This window comes from Lampetra fluviatilis, chromosome 9 (genome assembly GCF_964198595.1).
Source record: "Lampetra fluviatilis chromosome 9, kcLamFluv1.1, whole genome shotgun sequence".
NCBI classification, from domain to species: domain Eukaryota; kingdom Metazoa; phylum Chordata; class Hyperoartia; order Petromyzontiformes; family Petromyzontidae; genus Lampetra; species Lampetra fluviatilis.
Window position 1 is genome coordinate 7,183,240 of NC_136283.1, and position 21,533 is coordinate 7,204,772.

The window sequence follows — 21,533 nt, forward strand, 5'->3', positions numbered from 1 at the left end:
TGTGTGCCTACCTGGTCACCCAGTGCCCTGGTGATCCCGCGGTGAATTCAATCGCGTGTGAAGTTTACGCTGAACCGAGCCATGGGTCGCACGCGCCGTCTTTTGCCAATGATCATTGTGGGCTTCTGAAATTGTTGGCGTAGAAATGCACATCCGATTAGCACGGTTGGCTACGTACGGTGCGACAGAAGTTCAGCATATATACAAGTGTGTGTGTGTTTTTTACGTAACTATATGTTCGGTAATGGGTTGTTTTAAATACATGTTTGCGGACGAATGTTTTTATCCGATTTTTAAAACGATGCTAAAATGTGAGCTTACTAGAACTTAACATTTGGGCGAAACATAAAAGAAGTCTTAACAAATTGCAAAATCGTGGGTGACAAAAAAAGTGTAATGTTCATTGAAATGCAATTCAGATACATGACGAAATGTTGAGTTATTTGAGGAATCGACAAAACATGTAAGGTAATTACAAAATACTAACATGTTCATTAAATACTAAACATGTTAATAAAATATTAACGTGAAAGCAAAAATAAATATAAAAAATTTCACAATATTTCCATTGAAAATTATTTTAGTACGCTATATATACGACACAGTTTTGGACCAACCTTATACTGTGCTCATTTTACAAGTCATGTGTTGGGAAATATATTTGTGTCGGCTTTTCTTTTGCTGTTTCATTGTGGATCATTTTTATTTTTACGAGTGCTCAGCTATGTTGAAATACTTCTCTGAACGCATAACTCTGTGTAACGCAGCTGAATGTATGGTATGTACTTCCCCTTAGAGTTCATACTTTATGCTGAGTAACCATACGCAGTGGACGGGGGAGAGTGGGGTGAGCTCAGTGATTTCCCCCCACTGCGTTATAAAACCTCTCAACTTAAATTCGTTTTTGGGCAACGCCTGAAACAGTGACCCCTACTTACCTGGTCACCCAGTGCCCGGGTGAACTGCGGTGAATTACATCGTGTGTGAAGTATACACTGAACTGAGCCATGGATCGCACGCACCGTCTTTGCAATGATAATTGTGGGCTTCTTAAATTGTTGGCGTGACAATGCACATCCGATTACGGTGCGACAGAAGTTCAACATACATACAAGTGTGTGTTTTTTTTATGTAACTATATGTTTGGTGATGGGTTGTTTTAAACACATGTTTGCGGACGAATTTTTGTATCCGATTTTTAAAACTACTAAGATCGTCGCCGAATTTTTGTGAACTAGTCTTGCAACCCTTCGCCAACCCCCCTGCCATCATTCACCAACCCACACTTACCAGTGTGGTAAAGTACGGTCAAACAACCCCCATGATCGATATGACGTGGGAAGACCTTTACCCAGAAGTTCGGAATACGAATGTTTAAACCTCTTTCTATTCTACATCTTTCGCCAGACAATTAATCTAATTCCTTCCAATGTAGTTCGTATTTAAATTCTCAAATACACATTTAGGTGGTGCTCATTCATTATCGACTCTGAACAAGTAGTGGACGTATGGTGGGGGCCAGTGCATTCATAGCACAACCACTTGAATCCTCACAAGCTACTTGCTACTCATTGTATCAACTCCAGAACAGTTAAACTCTAAACCTGAGCCAATCGATTTTCACCTGGTTGTAATTAAAGGGCATATATCTAAATTGTTCAACCACAGTGACATGGAAAAAATACCATTTAGGAAATCAAACATGTTTTTTTCTTTATAGTTTATTGGCACATGTGAAGTATTGGAAAATGACGGCAGGAAACTCCTTGACGGGAACACACTTCTTTTATTAAATCTTGACTTGTAACAATACAACGCGTGGCCTCTCTTCTTCACAATGCGCTTCTCTTGACTCTGGATTCTGTGCTGCCGGCTCTCTGTGCCTCGTGTAGACTCCGCGCCTCGGCTACACTCCTCTCTCGCCTCGTGTAGACTCTGCGCCTCTGCTACACTCTCCACTCGCCTCGTGTAGACTTTGCATCTCTCTCTCTCTGGCTACACCGTATGCATACTCGGCTCGTGTAGACCTTCCTCTCTCGCTGGCTACACCGTATGCATACTCGGCTCGTGTAGACCGTTCTCTCTCGCTGGCTACACACTATACATCACTCAGCTCGTGTAGACCGTTCTCTCTCGCTGGCTACACACTATACATTACTCAGCTCGTGTAGACCGTTTTCTCTCGCTGGCTACACACTATACATTACTCAGCTCGTGTAGACCGTTCTCTCTCGCTGGCTACACACTTATACCTTACTCTCCTCTACTCTCCATTACTCTCCATTACTCTCCATTACTCTCCATTACTCTCCTCTCCGGGCTCTATCTCTGCACCCTCGTCTTCATTCTTAGATGGTTCCACTTCTGCCCCTGCTCCTCTGTGCATCACCTTATATACCCCTTCTTCCCGGGAGACGGAGCGGATGCGGACCTCAACGTCGGCACCGCTCCTCAGTTACCCAATCCCCACACGCTATCCCTACGATCCGGTTCCGCTCAGCGCGTGTTTCCACTCCCCGACCAATCACACCGCGCTGCTACCCGATCACTCCCTCTGGGCGCGTCACCGGCACACAGCCAATCAGCAGCACTACCCCCACCCGCGCACTGACGCCTGCTCCTCCCCGTCAGCGCGCGTCACCACACACACACCCGTACATACGTGCTGGCACACGACATATACACCCAGCGCGTATCACCACTACATCACCCCCTCCCACATAGCTCGCAGCCGGCCCGGCTGCTAACAACAACCAACCGCGACGATAAAACGACAACCAACAAAAAAAAACCCCGTAACCCCCCGAGTGTGCCCCGTAACATAACACAACAACAACAACAACAAGAATAACTATGTACAGATTGACAATGAACCCGAAAAGTCAACAATAACACGATACGAGCAAATTCGAAACGAACGCGCCCCACGTCCCTGCGACTACACGCAGTGACGAGGCGCTCCAACTGCCCCGACTCCTCACGAGGCAGGTCATGCAAAGTAGCACGACCTGGCGCGAGTCCGTCTGGCTGGTCCATCGTATGGGGCGGGACACTGACGACCGTCCGGCGGTTCCGGCTGCTCCAGACGGCGCGGAACGGGCCTGAAAGGGCCGGCCCCGCCGCGGGGATCCGGCCGCCGGTGATCGGCAGCTGTCAGTTCCGAGACACCTGGGAGCAGATCAGGCGAAAATACGTGTGGATCAGGCAGAGACATTTCCCCCTCTGGGTCGCCGGTCACGTCACACGCCCGGCCATCACGACACAAGGGGAGGCCATATGGAGGCGAGAACGGTTTCAGTCGGGAGGGGTGAACGTACCACCGGCGCTTTCCCCACTTTATCTGAACGCACTGGGGCCGTGCAACGCGCACGACCTCCACGGGTCCCCTCCACGGTCTCAACAATTTAGGCGACGTAGCCAAGGGTGCCTGAGGGCAATGCAGCCAGGCCCTGTCACCTGGTTTCCATTCGTGCATGGACACCTTCCGTGCCCGCAACCGTTCATTAGCAATTTGGCGAGCCCGCGAATTAAGCCGCGCGGCCTCCCTCGCCTCTGTCAGCTTGTGAATATTAAACTTAATATGTTCTGCCAAATTAGAATTAGTTCGTGGAGCGGACAGGCCAAGTTGCGTTTCTATTGGCGGGTCAGCTTCCCGACCGTACATCAAATAGAATGGGGAAAACCCCGTAGCTGCATGGGGGGCCATTCTATACGCAGCAAGGACTCCCGGGACCTGCAGGTCCCAATCTACATGTGCCTCGCACACCTGCTGGCACAGCATGGAAGTCAAGGTTTTGTGGAGTCTCTCCACCATCCCGTCAGTCTGCGGGTGGTACGGGGAGGTACGCACCTTCTTGGTACCCAACAGATCGCACACCTCTTGCAACAATTTACTCGAAAAATTTTTACCTTGGTCGGTCAGCAGGCGTTCGGGAGCCCCCTTGTCCAGGACATAGCCCTGGACGAAGGCATCCGTCACAGCCGCTGCCGACTGGTTAGCGAGAGGCCACGCCATAGGCCATCGGGTAAAGTATTCGACCCCCACTAACAAATATTTATTCCCTCTCGGCGTGACTGGGAAGGGCCCCAAAATATCGAGTGCAACGAGCTCGTTGGTACGCGAGACCTGAATAGATTGCAGCGGTGGATTAGCTGCCACGGCCGGTGGTTTACGCCTGGCGCACTCAACGCACCCCTTCAGAATATGCACCACATCACTTCCCATTCCCGGCCAGTAATAGTCACGCTGAAGCAGGGCAAGCGTCTTGTTAACTCCCAAGTGCAAGAGGCGTTCGTGTGCCGCCAAGACAACCCTCCCCCTCACAGCGGAAGGCACCACGAGTGCGTTCCGCCGGGACAAACTGTCCCATTTCAATAACACGCCCCGCTCAAGTACATAGGAGCCGGTACGCTCCTGGTCCCCCTCGGGACCCCCAACCTTGCGGCGCAATGCTAGCAGCGAGCTGTCCGCCATCTGGAGGCGGCCCCATTCGCTGAGCGACAGCGAGAGCAGCGAGTCCCGACCCTGAGAGGCAGTGGAATCATCCCCGATCGGTGCGCCCGCTGTCGCAGCCAGTGCCCCCATCTCCCCCGCAAGCGTCGGTTTACAGCGCGCCGATCCCGACAAACACGCGCATTCATCACAAGGCAACAACCGCGACAAGCAATCGGCATTCGTGTGTCGCAACCCCTTACGGTACGTAGTCGTAAACTGATAGTCCTGGAGGACTTCCAACCAACGCGACAACTGGCCCGAGGGCTGGGCGACCCTCAATGAATACTGTAGCGCCGCGTGGTCCGTTCGGACTGTAAAGTGACGACCATAAAGATATGGCCTAAACTGCTGCACAAAAAAAACAATGGCAAGCAGCTCGCGACGGGTGACACAGTAGCGCTGCTCCGCCGGAGACAACACCCTACTACCGTAGGCGACAACTCTTTCGACACCCCCAACGACTTGGGATAGCACCCCCCCAATGCCCGTGTTGCTAGCATCCGTGTCCAGCAAAAAGGGACTGGCAAAATCGGGATAACACAAGGGTGGGGCACCCACCAAGGCGTCCCGGAGGGAGCGAAACGCGGCCTCCTCCTCCGGTCCCCATTTGAACTTCACTCCCTTCGCCGTTAGAGCGTGCAAGGGTTTTGCAATAGTGGCGAAGTGCTCAACGAACCGCCGATAATAAGAAGCAAACCCGATGAAACTACGCACGTCGGAAACGGACGTAGGTGTCGGCCACGAACCGACACAATCCGTCTTCGCGGGATCGGTGGAGATCCCCGAAGAATCGACAATGTGACCCAAGTATCTAACGGACCTACGAAGGAGGTGACATTTGGCCGGTTTAAATTTCAACTTAGCCGATCGCATTCGCAAGAACACCCCTCTCAATCGCCGGAGGTGTTCCTCAAACGTTTTACTGAAAACAATGACATCGTCCATATAAATCAAGCATGTATCCCACTGCAAGCCCGACAAAACCAGCTCCATAAGTCGCTGAAACGTCGCTGGAGAGGAGTGAAGTCCCATGGGTAACCGGTTAAACTGGAACAGCCCCCCTGGAGTCCGAAATGCTGTCTTAGGTTTCGACTCTTCGTCGAGCGGCAACTGCCAAAACCCCGATAACAAATCAAGAGTCGAAAAATATCGCGCACCAGACAATGCATCGAGGGACTCATCCATCCTGGGGAGCGGATACGCGTCAGCCACAGAGATCTTATTCAGGCGACGGAAATCAACGCAGAATCGCAGGGACCCGTCCTGCTTCTTAACCAGCACAATAGGCGCTCCCCACGGGCTAGAGGAGGGCGAAATAATATCGGCTTCTAGCATATCGTTAACAGCCGACTGAACATGTTCCTTCTCCACGGGACTCAGTCGGAAGGGATTTAGCCTGACCGGCGCCGCATCGCCCGTTTCAATGTGATGGTGCAACAAATCCGTGCACCCAATGTCATACTTATGTTTACTGAATACATCAGAGAATTCAATGAGCAACTCGCGCAGCGCACCCAACTGCGCCGCCGACAAATCGTCCGAGGCGGCACATAACGAATGGACCCACTCAAGGTCTTCCCTTGGCTCAACGTTCCGCGCGGGGCTCGAGCCCACCTGCGCAACCAACCCATCATCCCCAGGGACCTGCGCCGCGTGAGCCAGCACGGTGCCCTGCGGAATGACAGCTGGTCGCGACCCCGCGTTCAAAACCATCACAAACGGATCCCTGTCAGCCCGCACCAAAGTGTGAGCCACCGATAAATCAAGACCCCCGACAGCCTTGTTAGAAGGACCCAAAAGCATACTCTGTCCCGAAGCCTCCCTCACCCATGGTTTCCGCAACCGGAGGGGAATCAACATCTGTGAACCCGGGGGCACTTGCACTGTCTGCGTCGCCACCGCTTGTATCGTAGCGCACGCCGTCCGAATGTCAGTAGGGCCCGTCAAAAATGAAATCCGGCGACCCGATGGCAGTTCAATGCATCGTTGATCGATAAGAATTTTAATGGGCATTTTAGCCAAAAAGTCAGTGCCCAAAAGACACGGAACTGCCAAAGAAGACGAAACGAAAACGGGCCCCGACAATTTGATATCTCCAATGCAAATGGACGCCCTAACCTGACCGATAATGCCCAACGATCCCCCATTAGCGGCGTAAAATGGCACATCCACTGGAAGCAGCGGACGACATTGGACTGGAAGAATATTATAAATGAGGTCCGATATAATAGTTGCCGATGCCCCCGTGTCCACTAACACCCTAATCTCAACCCCATCAATAGATCCCGTAACAACGGACGAACCCGCCGAAGCAGCCACAATTCTATGCCCCAATTCCGCCCATTCAATGTCTCCCTGGTCCCGGCCGAACCCCCCTCGCCGAACCGAATCCCCGAACCTTAACCGGCCCTCCTCCGCCGCAACGCGGCGTCCCATGTGTGCCGAATAAACAGGCCGAGCGTGTGAGGTGCCGCGACTTGCCGGGGATTGTAGAGATGACTTGGGCTCTCGGTCGTCGTCCAGCCGAGCTCCCATGGCGCGCTGCCGCGGAGCGCGGCACCCGGACGCCACGTGGCCCCGGAGGCCGCAGTTATAGCACGTGACGAGGGTCGGAGTAGATCTTGGTTGCTCCGACTTTCGGCCCGATCGCAGAGGCGACCGGGCCCCCGGCCTCCAGTCCCCTGGTCGTCCCGTGGCGAACGCCTCCTCTCGTGGGCTGACGACTTGGGGTTCGGCGACCACCAAACCCGGGGCTGCGACGACAGCAGCGTTGCAACCAACGCCTTGCTTCCGTTGTAGGGCCTCGTGCGCTTGAATACTCGTGGCGACTCTCAAAGAAGAAATATCAATCTCGTCAGCTGTGTTGATAGGGACCCCCAGGTCCTGCGCCAACTTGAGCAGCTGCTCCAAAACCATCGCGTCTTGGCCCTCCTCGTCCATCCGAGGGAACGCAGCATCAGCAAGAGCCAGCAACGCCGTGCGATAGGCCAGCGCGGTCTCCGTGGCCGCTTTCCGTCTTGCGTAGAACTGATGGCGGCATGTAGAGGGAGGCCCGTAGACCCTGGCCAACAAACCCAGCTAATCCTTCAGCGTGGAGCGGTCCGACTTCCGTGCAGCCCTGAAGGCCGCGAGCGCATCGTCGTCCAGCATGGCGGGCAATGCCCGCAGCGCCGTAGCATCGGACCACGCTGACATCTCTTGATGCGCCAAAAACCTTCGCTGAAATTGGCCCCAGTCTCCGCCTTCCGCCTTGAAGGCTGACAACGTGGGCAGGCGCTGCTGAAAAATGAAGTCATCCGCCTCGTGGTTCCTCTCCGCCTGTCCGTCGGTGTCTAAGATGGCGGCTCCAGCAGCAGACGTAAGATGGCGGACCCCCTCGCACGCTGATGACGTCGATGCGCGCGCTTGGGAACCCACCACCACGTGGCGCTCGCCGTTCCCGCCAAAAGTAGGCCCAGGCGCAATGGCGGGAATCCCCCATTCGTTTTGGCGGGAATCTGCGGGGCGACCTTGTAAAATGTCCCCCACCGTCCCCGCTCCTCCCGACGAGCTGATCTCCGCCAAGATGGACGCGGCGGCGAGCAGCAGCTCCGCCAGTCGGGAGTGCGCCTCACGAAGCCCGGCGTCTGTCCCCGGTCGCTCGGCCGGCGCCGTCGACGGACCCTGCAGCGTGGGCAAGTCCTCTTCCTCACCCCCCGCCACCAGCGGCCCCGAGTCGTCCAGGTCTTCCTCGCGGTCAATCCCGTGGGTCCTACGGGTCTTCCTCGTCTCCATACTTGGAAGCCCGTTTCACTTCTGACGCCAGATGAAGTATTGGAAAATGACGGCAGGAAACTCCTTGACGGGAACACACTTCTTTTATTAAATCTTGACTTGTAACAATACAACGCGTGGCCTCTCTTCTTCACAATGCGCTTCTCTTGACTCTGGATTCTGTGCTGCCGGCTCTCTGTGCCTCGTGTAGACTCCGCGCCTCGGCTACACTCCTCTCTCGCCTCGTGTAGACTCTGCGCCTCTGCTACACTCTCCACTCGCCTCGTGTAGACTTTGCATCTCTCTCTCTGGCTACACCGTATGCATACTCGGCTCGTGTAGACCTTCCTCTCTCGCTGGCTACACCGTATGCATACTCGGCTCGTGTAGACCGTTCTCTCTCGCTGGCTACACACTATACATCACTCAGCTCGTGTAGACCGTTCTCTCTCGCTGGCTACACACTATACATTACTCAGCTCGTGTAGACCGTTCTCTCTCGCTGGCTACACACTATACATTACTCAGCTCGTGTAGACCGTTCTCTCTCGCTGGCTACACACTTATACCTTACTCTCCTCTACTCTCCATTACTCTCCATTACTCTCCATTACTCTCCATTACTCTCCTCTCCGGGCTCTATCTCTGCACCCTCGTCTTCATTCTTAGATGGTTCCACTTCTGCCCCTGCTCCTCTGTGCATCACCTTATATACCCCTTCTTCCCGGGAGACGGAGCGGATGCGGACCTCAACGTCGGCACCGCTCCTCAGTTACCCAATCCCCACACGCTATCCCTACGATCCGGTTCCGCTCAGCGCGTGTTTCCACTCCCCGACCAATCACACCGCGCTGCTACCCGATCACTCCCTCTGGGCGCGTCACCGGCACACAGCCAATCAGCAGCACTACCCCCACCCGCGCACTGACGCCTGCTCCTCCCCGTCAGCGCGCGTCACCACACACACACCCGTACATACGCGCTGGCACACGACATATACACCCAGCGCGTATCACCACTACACATGTACCAAACCACTGGTGGAGCCAGTGGGGGGTGGTGTGGCACGTGCCCCCCAATGATCCGATCGAAATCCCTAATTTCGATCGGATCATTGGGGTTTATTAGTAATAAATCGGCATTTAGCGACCCTCACTGCCACTGTGTAGCATATTAGTATGTGCCAGGGACTGTATGAGATGATAGGACAATAGTCTGAGTCCATAATTGGCAATAAGTAACGGAAAAGCGGTTATAAGTGACTCACAGAATTGCGCGCAGTTGCGTATACAGTACACGACTTCCCTGAAGGCATTCACCTTCAGCGAGCGCGATGCCGATCACACGCGGTTAGAATTCGACCCTCGATCGATGGCTGCGCCATCGCCACACACGCGTCGAATAAAAATCAAGGGATAAGTCCTCACTAACAACTCCTATCATTTTTCATTGCTGGAGAGGTTTTCCCCCCTACCTGAAAATCCTGGCTCCGCCATTGAACCAAACAGTAGGTAAAGTGTCAGGGTATTACTCCACACCCTGCACATGAGGAAACTCACCTACAATGAGCCAGCATTATTTAAAACAATTGTGATGGACAGTAGATAAATAAGTTACACACCAATTTCATGACAGAAGCTAAAGCAGTCACAATCTTATTCTTTCATCCTTAATCTCAGCAACGACTTAAGTAGACAATGTTTCTGCCCATGGCAAGCCATATTTCAAATTCCTGATTCAGTGTTGTAAACTGAACTGACCCCTACCCCGACTACACTCAACTGTCAAGTTCATCATGCGCAATGACCGAAAACCTGATTTTACAAAGCCTTAAGGTCATATGCAACTATAGGCAACATTCAGACAATGGCTCGTTTCACACTATTGCAGCATAAGCTAGGAAATCAAGGGGTCACATTTTGGGGACATGAGTGGAACCTAAGTTACCATACGGTGAAAGTGGTGGAAAATTTTGTTTATTCACTGTGCAAAGAATCTGGCCACACACCGGTGTGCTGTACGATTAATGAATTGGCATGTTTTGTCTACGTGACAAACCTTACTATTTGTCTGTGTCGGGTGGTGGCGGGTTTAACGACACATTTAGATTTACGCGATCTAACCCAAAAAAAACTATATTATGGATATTATCCATGAGACTAATTAGATAATCTATCGAAATTGAAAGAAATCAAAATAACTTTTACCGTTGAGATAGCTACCACCTTAGTGCTGCGTGGAAGAGAATAATCAAATAATACATAATTTAAATACATGTCTACAAAGGGAAGCGTACTTGAATAGGGATTACCATTGGTAGGTCAATTTTAACAACCACAATAGACAGGAAGGACAAGTTCAAAGGGCTTGCATAATGTACATGCATAATGTACGTTGCCTCAGTAATCCCCCCCACATGGTGCAAGAGTACAGAAGCGTGGTCACTACATCTACGCCTCTATATGGCTGTCGCCTGATGAAGCTAGTTGTAATTACTGGCTAAATTTCGTATTCAGATTGTAAATGTTGTGGCTTGGCTCTCCAACACACTAGTGCTGTACTAGTGACGAATTGGCATGTTCTGTTTACGTGACAACCCTTACTAGTTGGCTGTGTCGGGTGGTGGCAGGTTTTAACGACACATTTATATATTTACGCGATCTAACCCAAAAACCTCCATTATGGATGATATTGGTCGCAAAAGCGTACGTGTTAAACTGATTATGGATATTGGTCGCGAAAGCCTACATGTTGAACTGACGAACCGTTGGCTTTGCATTTACCAAAATACATTTATTGATCTTTTACGTCTACAACATGTCCGAAACACCATTCGTTTTATAGCTACAGTATTTGCAAACAAAAGCGATAACATAAAAGGAATATTGTATACGTATTTGCACTTTATACAATGTTCACTGAGCTCACCATCTTTGTGAGGTCGAATGCAACAGCGTTTGCCTTTTGAGGAGACTAGCCTTAAAGAAATTTATAATTTTCACCAATGGCTAAGGGCCAACAAATGAGATGAACATAATCACACACCTTGAGAAAGGAGATGCTGACATGTTAATGTTTGGAGAGGCTCTACTCAAAATCTGGATTATATATTTACATAAGACCTAGAGTCAATTTCAAATACAGTAACAATACTGGTGTATCGTAAATCTGGATTATATATTTACATAAGACATAGAGTCAATTTCAAATACAGTAAAAAGACTGGTGTATCGAATACGATGCTGATACTGTATTACTTAATACTCTCTTAAGTGCTGTTTTAAAAGACCATGTCTAACGCAGGCAGCTGGAGCAATAGAGTTCTGGCAAAGTGTTGTCACTTTCATCTTCTTGGTTCTTTCGGTAAAGTCACGTAGAATGGAAATAATAAAATAATATAAATAAAACATAATAAAATTATTCTCATGACGTTTCGACCACAACGCAAGCAGCCGTCCTCAGGTGAAGAACAGGTCTGTCGAGAAGACAGAGATGCATCCCTGCAGTCACGAAAGCTTTAAATCGAAAAATGTCACTTTGATAATGGGTGGAGAAAATCAAGAAACCAATGTATCACCTGCTCTAGATTTCTGAATCAAACGCTTTGACTGTATAATCTTGTAAATCCATATGACTGTCGCATTTGTAGTGACTGTGAATGTCACTGTGTGGTGCCGGGCCTACGAAGCCACAGCGGATAATATGTTGTCATTATGGGCAGCCCAGTTACTGGGCGTAGTACCAGCCCTAGCGGGGCTTGGATGAGCGGTGGTGAGCGCAGAGGCACCACCTACAGTGTGCAGTGCGGGCTCCCGGTGAAGGAGCGAGAGAGTGTCAGCCAGCCAGGGTTACGTTGGGGCATGATACGCTGGTTGACCTGCCGACACGTGACCGGATGATATTGGAGGGGGGCCACCGGTGGATGGGGGCCACTGAGTGGTCACGTGGTATAGAAGAGCTCTCGGGAGCCTTTGGGAAAGGGCCAGAGAGATTGAGAAGGTGGGCGGGGCGAGAGGTGCAGCCAGCCCCAGCCTGGGCCGTAATAACGGGGGCCCTGTGTGGGGCTCGGGGTTCTTCTGGTTGGTGAAGAAAATCCACGTCGGGTTCAAGAAGCCTCTAGCCACACGGTCCGGGACCCAGCTTGTGGTCCGGACCGGGATAACGGGACCGTGTCTAGTACTGCTGTAGCGTGGTTAGATGGGCATTCAACACCCGTGTGTAGATTACATTATGTTGTGTTGGTGTTAGTGCGAATAAAAGTGTTGCTCCAAAGATAACGTCTGCGACTCAGTTGGACTCACTACACATTGAACAATGATGACTGCCGAGTGAGTCCACAATGATGGAATGGAAAACTAATGGGTTTGCAAGTGACTAAAGAGACCAATCCTGATTTCACAGCATTTTTCACACTTTGGACAGACATGCTATTAAATGCCAAAGAAAGGCATATCCACGGTGTTATTTAAAATCCGCTTGTGATGAAATTGTATTTGTTATATATCTCGAAATGTTATTGTATACAGTAATAGTGTTCAATTAAATTAGAACAGAATAGCTGAATTGTTGTTTAAGATATATGTTTAGAGGTGTTGAAGTAACTACTAAGCTACTGTGGTTAAAACAAATCGAATCCCACAACAGGCTGCTGACATTGGCAAAGGGGTGTCTCATGTGTAGTGTTCTTAACGGAGGCAACACGTTAATTACATAGCCCCAACAGGGATAACTACATAAATGTACACACTAACTAGATCCAAACAGGGTAACAACACCTAGGCTTAATGGGGTAACTACATAACCAGGTCAGTCGAGCGAAGACCGAAGATCGAAGAGAGGTAGCGTCGAGGGTTGATTCCAGAGAACAGCCAAGAACGCTCTCGGGATTGCCTCTTTATGCTCCTGAGCGTGGCCTCGCTCCGCCCTCGGCCACGCCCCCTTCTGAATCTTTCCAGAAGGATCTGGAGCCGGTCACGTGCCCTCTCGGGTTCACCCAGACGGTCACGTCCTCATGTGCCCTCTCTCTGCCCGTCAACAGGACCATGCCCTCTAGGGCCCGCTTCCCTGCCGTACCTACGCCGGTGCCATATAGCCTCAACACACTTAGGGTGAGTGATGTTAGCGAGCACCTATGAAGGCTGACACAGCACACGAGGGGTGAGTGGTCTGCACCAGGCCCGGCCACCTTTGTCTCCCTAGTGGTGATGTGTAAACATTGCACAGGTTCTTATTTGAGGCTGAGTCGACCTAGTGGAGGCCTAGGACCGGTTAAGATATAATCCTCACTGGTGTCGGCCGTGAGCGGGAATCGAACTGGGTTCGCCAGGTTCGTAGTGCGGCATGCTAACCGCTACACCACTGCTCCCCACACGGTCCAATGCAGTGCACTTCAACACCAACGGCTACAATTCCTGCACTTATATTTTAAATTATTATTGCAATCATAATTAACATTCAAGCATTGCCACATTACACTTCCCCATTAAACAATTGCCGTGTGTGGAATTAAATATTGCACGATGCATTTTTTTTGTCTGTGACCAAACGACCCGCAACATGGGTGACTACCATGCACATCAGGTTGTCATAGAGGCCGTCTATAAATGACGTCACGCGACTTTGGACGATTTTTGACCCCTCCCCCTCTAGTCACACGGCGTCACAAAAAGTCAGACCCCCCTCCTCAAATATGACGTCACAAAGCTCTGCCCCCCCTCCCAAAAAATAAAACATGCTTCAAATCGCTTTAAACTATTGTCATTGTAGTGCGTATTTAATGTGGCGCTGCACTCTGATGTTGTAGGAGAAAACATTTATTAAAAAGTATTTAATTAAGTAGAACGTGTTGTCTATATTTATTTAAAGTTGGACATTTTGATGTGACGTCACATTTCTCAAACCACCCCACACATCGTCACAAATGTCTGACCCCCCCCCACCCCAGGTGTGTGACGTCAAATACATTGGTTTACTGTGCTTTCTATAGTAATTTAGATATGTAACACCTTGTGAGGATTGTCTGGGATGGGGGGGGTAGGCAACCAGAATAACAAGAAGATAATTTACTACGTGATTCTCATGGTAAATTGAACACCCATGGTAGACTGGACTTACACATTTTTTATTTTTATTTTACCAGGTGAGGGCCACTGAGCTACAACTCTTTTACAGAAGTGACTTGGCCACAAATGGTAGCTCAATAAAGTGACTCTTCACGTGTAAAAGTATATCAGCCAAAAACTCTAAACGCATGCATTTTTTTATGTGGAGGGAAAACCTGGAGGACCCAGGAGAAAAATCATACGTGACCACGGGGAGAACATGCAAACTCCAAATATACAGCAGGCGTCAGAGTTGGGATGGAATCCACGACCTTCCGTATACCAATCGAGGCAGTTAACATCTCGCCACCGTTGGACCTTCCATGGTAAACTTGACTCCCATAGTAAACGAAACTGCCATGGTAAACTGGACATCCATGGAAAACCGGACTTTCACGGTAAACATGAATCCCATGGTGAGGGGTTGGCAACCGAAATAACAATGGGCATTTTTTTCGAATTTTGTAAAAAAAAAAATCTATAGTTCAAGCAATGCATGTAAAGGTGGTCGGAAATAAATAACGTCACAAAGCAGTCCTTAAAGAGCCATATGCGGCTCCAGAGCTGCAGGTTGCCAACCCCTGGTATAAAATATTGCCTCTTAGAGGCGAAATTTGGGAAACTTCTAAAGAATCCCGACCAATATTCATCTGAAGGGGGCTCCAGACCAAATAGCCACTGTTACACACTTTCACATATGAGATTGAAAACTAATTTCTTTAGAACTGCTCTTTGTGAATAGCATGGCTGGCTACGTACGGTGCAAAAGAAGTTCAACATACATACATGAGCATCTCTAGATTCTTGCTACCAAGCCTACTGTATATGTCCCCACCTTCACCGACACACAGTGACCAGCATGGTGAAGTATAGTCAATTAATTTCCATAACCTGCATGGTGTAGAAGAGGATTGACTTACCTCTAATGCATCAGACAATAAACTGTTACAATCACAGTGCGCTTGCATTGCTGTACAAGAGTACGGGTACCGTTTTGTCAGATGACGAAACATACGAGTTTGACCACATGTTTGGAATGTCTGTGGAGATAACCTTTACTACAATAGCTGGATAAGTGTTCAGAGTGCATTGTCTGTGTACAAAATGTGGATAAATAAAATTGGTGTTTTTACTACGTAACAAAAATCCAAGAAAACCCACGATGATACAATAAACAATGCATGCAATCACAAGACTGCACCACTAAACTTTGCACACTACAGTAAACCGGTCTGGTTTTAAGAGTGAAATGCAGTAAATTTATGTTTTGTAACCTTGAGAGACAGCATAGTTTTACTGACATCTGTTTGACCTGACCGACGATTGCTTTGAATGGATTTTAATTCCAGCCCCTGACACTGGCATTTTCAAGATATACTGTAATTGGTCTTGGCAACCGGTGAAGGTCTCTTGATTTCTCCTCGACCAACTGTTTGAAAATATGGCTAGGGACTTGGGTGCAGAGCAACTTACGAAAAAAAGTTAACACTTGTTCTAACTCCGATTACGCAGAAATAACTGCATTCTCCCTGTGGTCGCATGCATGGATTTTTCTCCAGGTCCTCCGGTTTTTCCACATAAGCCACTTTATTGAGCTATCGTATGTGGCCAGGTCGCTTCTGAAGAAAAGCTATCTAGCTCAGTGGGCCTTACATGGAAAATAAATAAGGTTATTTAAAAACACTAATGCTTACATATACATGTTGATGCAATTATCATTAGCCTTGAAAAATTGATATTATTAAATTAATCAATACAAAAAAGGGGAAAAACCTATTATTATATTTTGGCACTGGCAAAGGAGGCCTCATGATGTAAATGTTTACCCCCAGCCCTCATTACTCTGATGGTGCATTGCCTTTGAGTTGTGCGCCTTTTGGCGTCATCTGGGCCAACACCGTATGAGACTAGGCTCTAAGAGAAAGCTGTCTCTGGTGTGGACCAATCAATTTAAACGACAATGCATACATTATCAGTGTGTTTTTTGTTTGCATTCTGACCGCAGGTATTGTGGTTAATGTAAATATGATTCCGTGTAAAAAAGGTTTCAGTTTTGTTTCCAGAAAAAAAGGGAAGAAACGTATTATTATAATCAATACATTGTTACACCCTGAATCGGTACGTGTCTGCAAAATAAGAACTAGTTTTTTGGGTTGCATTGTCGTGCATTGCATAAAAAAACAGACAACTGCAAATTATTTTAACATGCTTTATTTTCCATGCTTAATATTGTCCATTATTTATTACACATATTACGTAGGTGTTTGCAGGTTAAATAAAATATATTTAAAAGTCGACTAGAGGTCTGTCAATGTGCATTAAATATAGGTTGTTTGAATTTAAAATAAACATCTCAATTGCATAGCAGCAACACATGAAGGTTTTAACTGACCTCTTTGCCTTCTCCCCACTTAGAGATGTGAACGGAATTGGTATTTCTTACTTAAATGAGCAGGATCATTTCATGACCAATTTATGCGTCTCAATATTATTGTATGCACCATATTTTTAAATGCTCTCGTAAAATTGTCTTCATCAAATGAAAATGATATTGTGATCATCTCCATTCTGTATTTCATAGCGACTGAGGTTTGTTGACAGATGACAATTGCAAACTGGGACATATAACTGAAATAAAATATCTTGTATAGTTTATTTTACAAGTGTATGTATTTGTGTGATAGCATTTTTAGAAAAAAAGAATCTTATATTTCCTTTGATGTCCCCTGGAAAGTCACACCCAAGTAGCTGAGAAACATAGCTGTTGGTTTGGTGAAATAAATTGTCGTTAAGAATCTAGATTTGAAGTTTTCGTGACTGCAGGGATCCATACTCCTTGGTTCTTTCGGTAAAGTCACGTAGGTATAAAATAAAATAAATCACGACGTTTCCGGCGCAACACACGTGTCCGTCATCAGGTGGGACAACCACAGCAAGAAACAATTGCTGAAGTGGGCAAAAGAGGTGCTTGCATCAAGAAGCTATATAGGTAAGAGAGGGGGGGGGGACAGAGCCAAGGAGGAGATATAGAGAGGGTGGGGGTGTGGGGTAGGGGGAATGGGGTGCTGCAAGCACGGCAAAATGCCGGGGCTGGGAAGTAAGCGGGGCTGGGAGTAGGATGTTATTAACCAGGTAAAACCTTAACTGCTTTATAGTTTGCCTTCATATCCGCATCTCCAGTTTTCTGTAGCCAGCCCCGCTTACTTCCCAGCCCCGGCATTTTGCCGTGCTTGCACCCGATTCCCCCTACCCCACACCCCCTCTCCTCCCTGGTTCCGCCCCCCCTCTCTTACCTATATAGCCTCTTGAGACAAGCACATATTTTGCCCACTTCAACAATTGTTTCTTGCTGTGGTTGTCCCAGCTGATGACGGACGCTTGTGTGTGCGCCCGAAACGTCGTAATTTAATTTATTTCATACCTACGTGACTTTACCGAAAGAACCAAAGAGTATGTCGATAAGAAGTTTAGAACTGTCTGAAAAACAGCCAACAGTGGACGTGAATAAAGTACAGAAGACCGTTTTTTACATCATGAAAACTTGGTGAAAATGTATGCACATTGATTAACACACAGACAAATAACTCACATGAACGAATGTTATCACTAAAACTGGGATATTTCCATCACATTGATGTCAAGTAATATCAAGTCCGTTCTGCACTATGCACGTGCCGTGATAATGTTTAGAAAGTCTGTGCATTGGTACACGGTGAAAATAAAACCTGATAAACTGGAGCCAGATAAAACGCTTATTGGAAGTCATCGGCTTAATGTGACGAGTCCTGCACACAAAAACACAGATATCATATTATTGCACAATGCATTGAAACTTGGAAAATGGCAAAAAAACCTACATTACATGAGCCAGTATTTGTTTTTGTATATACATTATCTTACTTGACATCAAGAAATGTGACGGGGCATTCCATAGAATCACAACTGTACGTTAAGAGGGTCAGTTATAGCCACCCTACGACTATTCATGATGATACAGAAGCTGTTAGATATTGCCAACTTGTTGCAGACAGTACACACTACTGAAGTACAAGTCTATACATTACACAACTATATGTCTCGCATCATCTTAAGTGAGGGTTTCGTACATAAAAGTAATACATACAAGTGATGAGCGTATAGGCACATATTTTTACGTAAGCACATGCAGGCAAATAAGCATGTATATCAACTAAAAGCACCACCCTCAATCCATATATAACAAAACCCATAATAATGTTGTAATACTATGATTTGAATCCCATGCATGATAATGTTAAGAATAACATGAAGGGTTTCATCCAAATTAAAATGAAGTGGTTCGTATAAATAACTCCTGTGTTAATGTATGCATGTTGAACTTCTTTCGCACCGTACATAGCCAACCGTGCTACACAACTCAGCGTGTGAATATCCATGTTCATATTTAATTAAAAGGGCTATGCTTTGACCCAGTGGTCTCGATATCGAGTGTACAGGTGGTGCAATTGCAGCTGTGCCACGGGGCCGGGAGGTGCCCAGGCCCAGGGCTACAGAGAATTGGGATAGGAGGGGGCCCCATTTAATTCCTTGCACCAGGGACTAATACCAACCACTACTGAATTGACAGACGGTTCCTATGGGCATGTTTACACGAGCCAAAACAATGTGTAGGAGGGTTAAACCCACTCAGAGATGGGCGACATCAAAACATCCACAATGATTGAAAAAAATGTGTTCAATGACCACAAAAGAAATGTAGCTGCTGATTTCATAATTCATAGAGCTGTTACTTGTGAACTACACACGAAGCTGCCTAATGCACACGCAGATGCACGCACGTGCACACATGAAGGAGCAAATCATGCTGTCAGCATATTTAAAAAAAAAATCCACATGCATACATTGCAACGATGATATACTTTTGAATATATAAATCCCTGCCATTAATGTAATGATAGTAAATACCATATTTACTGTATAGTTTTTTTTATTAACACATAGTAAAGGATTTTCTTTATCATTGCAGCTATGTCAAATATACGATGTTATAAATTTACCAAGTTATATTTAAAGGTTCGCCTAAAGGAAATACCAGCAAGTGCAATTCAATATTGAAGTGCAGTTAAGTACGTTACATATTGAACTGGTTTCAACACCTTAATTTTTGACACTGCTGCAATATTGAAAATTACCTTTAGTGACTTCACAATGAACACATTTAATTTTAAACAAATTCTTATACTGTTTATACAACGACAATTAAATATATCCTGTATAAATTACATTTACCTTCAATGAACTACATTTCATATTTGCAACCAAATGTTACTTATACCCAGTCTAATGTTTAAAGCGCAATTATGGTGATTATTAGTTATTACCATTATTCAGTATTTGAAGTTGAATAATGGCAATCAGTTGTTTTTTCTATGAAAATAATGTTGATTTGAAGCTTTCGTGACTGCAGGAATCCATACTCTTTGGTTCTTTCGGTAAAGTCACGTAGGTATAAAATTAAAATAAATCACGACGTTTCGGGCGCAACACAAGCGTCCGTCATCAGGTGGGAAAGCATGGCCTGCTGCTGATGCAGTCTGTTTTAAAACAGTCTGTGACTTCACAATGAACACTTTAAAAATAGACTGTTTTAAAACAGACTGCATCAGCAGCAGGCCATGCTTTCCCACCTGATGACGGACGCTTGTGTTGCGCCCGAAACGTCGTGATTTATTTTATTTTTTATACCTACGTGACTTTACCGAAAGAACCAAAGAGTATGAAAATAATGTTGTCTATGATGCCACCATTCATATATTACCTGCATATCTGCACACTTCACCTCCATTTGATAATAGGCAATAGCATCGTGTATTCGGAGTTGGGATTTAGTGTTGTTTAATGTTGACATTTGAGCCCATGGATATACCAATGTCATATAATAGCTTATAAATAGCTCTTTGGAACACAAAGTGCTGTTTTATTTATTCAGGGAAGCCACGCTAAGTCAAATGACTCTTTTTTCAGGAGGGTCCTGCATTTGGGTTTTTATTTGAAGATGTTTATGCCAATAAATTAGTTATTATACAAGTTTCAGTAAACCGGAACACCTGGAGAAAACCCAACCACACGTGAGGGGCAATACTCCATCCCCATACAGATGGACACCAATGGAGATTAGTCCACTTGCAGTACTGCCTTCTCGTGGAAAGCCAGGGTATGGCACATCGACGCCCAAAGGAAAGGGAGTTTCACAACATGTGTGATCCACCAATCATTGCCTCCACAGGGTTGTAAGCTGCTAATACAAAAAAACTGTCACCTATTAGCAAGAGCACAACTTTATTAGTTTGATTGCCATGGAGAGCAGGTTTTGGTGGGCTGCTTCATATCTAGAAATGTGGAAATGGGCTGAATATATCCATTATGATGTAACACCAATTTGTAAACAGGTGATACCGGTTGATATGTTTTTTCAATTCTGGCCAATGCCTTAGGGCTCAAATACAAACTTGCTAAGAACTATTCAAGTTATTTCATAAACACCTGTATTCACAGGAGCACTTGAGCTTATAATTTCTATATTTTGTATGCCAAATCTGCTGACATTGCAAAAAAGCGAGCATGACCAGTTAAAAATCCCCACCCTCATTTCAACTATGCCCTTGGCAGGGCCCTAGTCAATAAATGCCCTGTTGAATTTTATTTTTTAAAATTGGCACCTTTAAAGCAAAAAAGGATTATGACTCTTTGAATGATCGTAGTCACATAATTAAGTAAGCCTCAAATGTGGTTGACTGAATGAATGCATAAAATGCAGTGGAGTCTTTTACAGATTTACAATAGGTTTGTTAGCATTTCAATAGTAAAAATTATATTGCTTAATTACCATAGAGGTATTCTACTGTGGAGAGGTGGGTCTCTTCTTATTTTATCACACTGGGCTGTTGTAATGTATACAGTTGCTGCACATTTGATACTTGTTCACTAAATTCGAAATACTTTTCTCTACATTTCGGTAAAGGCCTAGATTTAACATGTCATTTCGATGTGATCAATGGGATGTGATCATCACACCGAAACCACACAGTGTATGTAGACTTAAAAAATGAAAGGTAACATCCCAGGCCTGCAATTGCTTGTTCACGTCATTGCTGGTGGAAAGGCCTCCACTACAGGGAGCTTAAGCGAGATCCCCTCTCTAGAGG